The sequence below is a fragment of the Mesoplodon bidens genome (assembly GCF_964165515.1).
Source record: "Mesoplodon bidens genome assembly, chromosome: X".
Lineage (NCBI taxonomy): Eukaryota > Metazoa > Chordata > Mammalia > Artiodactyla > Ziphiidae > Mesoplodon > Mesoplodon bidens.
Genome location: NC_138163.1, coordinates 5,151,856 through 5,155,275, shown reverse-complemented (window position 1 = coordinate 5,155,275; position 3,420 = coordinate 5,151,856). Strand labels below are relative to the sequence as shown.

General features: G+C 42.8%; 1 pseudogene across 1 annotated transcript; it reads left to right on the top strand.

Moving 5' to 3' along the window:
- The first annotated feature begins 2,699 nt into the window (after nucleotides 1–2,699).
- LOC308609271 (non-histone chromosomal protein HMG-14-like) lies at nucleotides 2,700–3,111 on the top strand (annotated as a pseudogene). The gene has a single exon. The product of its transcript is annotated as a non-histone chromosomal protein HMG-14-like (transcript).
- Nucleotides 3,112–3,420: the final 309 nt, after the last annotated feature.

Below are 3,420 nucleotides of genomic sequence, written 5' to 3'. Positions count from 1 at the left end.
AGCATTTTAAAAGATAAATTGGTTGCTTTCAGATCACTCTCTCCCTACCCCTACCCTCCAATGTCCTCTACGTGGTAGTCACTGAAATTACACTCTAGACCACAAGTCATTTCTGATATTCCTCTTGAGAAGCCACCATAAAAGATGAAGGAAAGTTTTAATGTTTGAGATGATGAAGAGTGCTTGTTAATAGATAACTAATGAGAACCTGCTGTGTAGCACAGGGAACTCCACTTCGCTGTACAGTAGAAACTAACACAACATTGTAAAACAACTATACTCCAATTTAAAAAAAAAAAAGAGTGCTTGTTAAAGTGATAAGACAAACCATTTCCTTGATAGACGTTGGGATGTAGGAAGGTAAGGGAGAATCCCATTTGGTAGCATACTGAGTCTCCAAACAGCCTGCCTCTTTTCAAAGGAAGTGAGTCCCATGAAAAGTCTTCAGGCAACTGCTTATGGGCCCTGTGGAGTTTATTAACTTGTTTTTCACCAAAGAGTAAATGTTGTAGATCCAAATAACAGCAGTTGGGGGAGGGGAAAGGAAGAGAGGATGCTAGACCAAAATATCTATCACCACAGTGACACTGTAAAGAACTTAGGCAACATTTACTTATAAGTTTGATTTCATATATATATATGAAATTGCTTATGAAGTCATCAAATTTTTATCCTTAAAAGAAAAAGCCAGAAAACAAGACCACAAATGACAAAACATCCTGGTTATAGCCCAGATGGCTGCATAAAATAAATAGCCATTTCCTTGATGGAAGCATAGGCAATTTGGCTGTGTGAAGCTGCAATTCCAGCAGAGACCCTTGAAACAGATGTTGATATTGGTTGTGCATCAGAACTTTCTGAAACAGCAAGATGTTCAGGTAATATGAGAACAAATAACTGGTACCTTCTTATCCCTATGTCAGTGTCACAGGGAGACATTGCTCTCCCAAAGGAAGATTGCCTTGAGATACCCACAGCAGAACACATAGGAACAAAAAGTAGGGAAGATGGAATTTTTCTATAGTTCTATTACAGACTGGGAGCATCTCCCAAATCTCCATTTCCTCCTGTTCATTTTGATCCTCCCATTCTGTCTCCCTGTGTAGCTCTGCCTCCCTGAAGTCGTGTCAGAGAGCATAGTACATCAGCTGTTCCTTTGAGGCAGGACAACGGGACTGGAGGAAGGAGAGTGAAATTCCTTCATCTCAGGAGTAGTTGCCTACATGAGGGTGGTTAGGACTCTGACAGATGGAGATAGGTGAGGAAGAGCCGTACAGGTAGAGGGAATGGCAAAAGCAGAGACCAGAGGTGAAAAAGAGTGGAATGGGGCTTCCCTGGTGGTGCAGAGGTTGAGAGTCCGCCTGCCGATGCAAGGGACACGGGTTCGTGCCCCGGTCCGGGAAGATCCCACATGCCGTGGAGCGGCTGGGCCCGTGAGCCATGGCCGCTGATCCTGCACGTCCGGAGCCTGTGCTCCGCAACGGGAGAGGCCACAGCAGTTGTAGGCCCGCGTACCGCAAAAAAAAAAAAAAAAAAAGTGGAATGTGTTCCTGGGTTGGTGACCAGAGAAATATGGCTAGAATGTAGGGCTTGTAGAGGGGAATGGAAGGTTGGAAAGAAGACTGGGGAACTGCATGAAAAACAATGATTGGCAAAATATGAATTCAAAAATATGTTTTCAAGAAATCTTATGAAACTAGTGAGAAATTACTTACAGTTTTCCATCTGATATCTTATTTGGGAAGAATCACTGGATTTTAGTAACTCCGAAAACATTTACCCTTAGAATTGGAACAGGTATCAAGAATTTTAAAAGTAAGATGTATTGTAAAAATAAATAAATAAATAAGTAAAAGTAAGATGTATTTAGAAACAATTCAGTAATCAGAATAAAAGTTTTTTACAAATGGAAATCATATATCTTCTTATACCTGTCCTGTAAAATAAATATGATTGGCTATGAAAAAGATGTCACTAAAGATGCCTCATATATTTAAAAAAAATAAGAAATTATTATGAGGAATTTTATGTTGACAATTTAGAAAATGTAGATAAAATGGATGAATTCCTAGAAAATATAACATACCAAAACTCATTTGACAAGAGTTAGAAACCAAAGAATTGAATCACTAATCAGGAGCCTTCCCACAAAGAAAACTCCAGGCCCAGATGGCTTCACTGGCAAGTCCTATGAAATACTCAAGCAATAAAAAATTCCAGTTTTGCACAAAACCTTCCAGAGAACAGAAAATGTGTGAACATTCCCTGACTTGTTTCATGAGGCCAGCTTAATTCTGATGGACGAAAACATTAAAAAAAAGAAAAAATGGAGGGCGATCTCATTCATTGTGATACATATAAAAACTCTAACCAAATATTAGCTAATATAATTCAGCAATATATAAATAGGATAAATCATCATGACAAAGTAGGATGTATCCCAGGAATACAAGATTACCATTAGAAAGCCAATGTAATTCACTACATCAACAAATTAAAGGGGAAAAATGATATGATCATCTCTGAAGATGCAGATGAATCAGGTGATAAAAGTCAACATTCTTTTGTGATAAAAATTCCTAGCAACTAGGAATACAAGAAAATACCTAAGAGGCCAGGCACATGTGGTAAGCTGTAAGAAATCCTGACTTCAAACCAAAGAGGATGAGATATCACTTTTAGTGAGAATAAAAACTGACATGACTGAGCAGCTCGGGCCGCGGGAGGAGCCGCAGCGGCCAGGGATCCAGCTTCGCGAAGCCCTCGGCGCGCCGCCGGGGCCCAGAGGCCCCGGGCACGAGCCCGCCCCGGCAGCCACGCTGCCCAAGGGGAAGGTCAGCTCCGCCGAGGGGGCGGCGAAGGAGGAGCCCGAGAGGAGACTGGCGAGGTTGTCAGCGAAACCGGCTCCCGCAAAAGTGGAAACGAAGCCCAAAAAGGCGGCAGGAAAAGGTAAATCTTCAGACAAAAGAGTGCAAACAAAAGGGAAAAGGGGAGCAAAGGGAAAACAGGCTGAAGTGGCTAACCAGGGGACTGAAGGAAAGTTACCTGCATAAAATGGAGGAGAGCCCAGCCTCTGATGAAGCAGGAGAGAAAGAAGCCAAGTCTGATTAATATATCACACCCGGTCCTATCAGCTGTTTTGTAAGTGAAAGTTTTTTAGTAGCTCTAGAAACTTTTTTTTTTTTTTTTTTTGCGGTACACGGGCCTCTCACCGCTGTGGCCTCTCCCGTTGCGCAGCACAGGCTCCGGACGCGCAGGCTCAGCGGCCATGGCTCACGGGCCCAGCCGCTCCGAGAGGCATGTGGGATTTTCCCAGACCGGGGCATGAACCCGTGTCCCCTGCATCGGCAGGCGGACTCTCAACCACTGCGCCACCAGGGAAGCCCTCTAGAAACATTTTTAAAAAGGAGGGAATCCCAT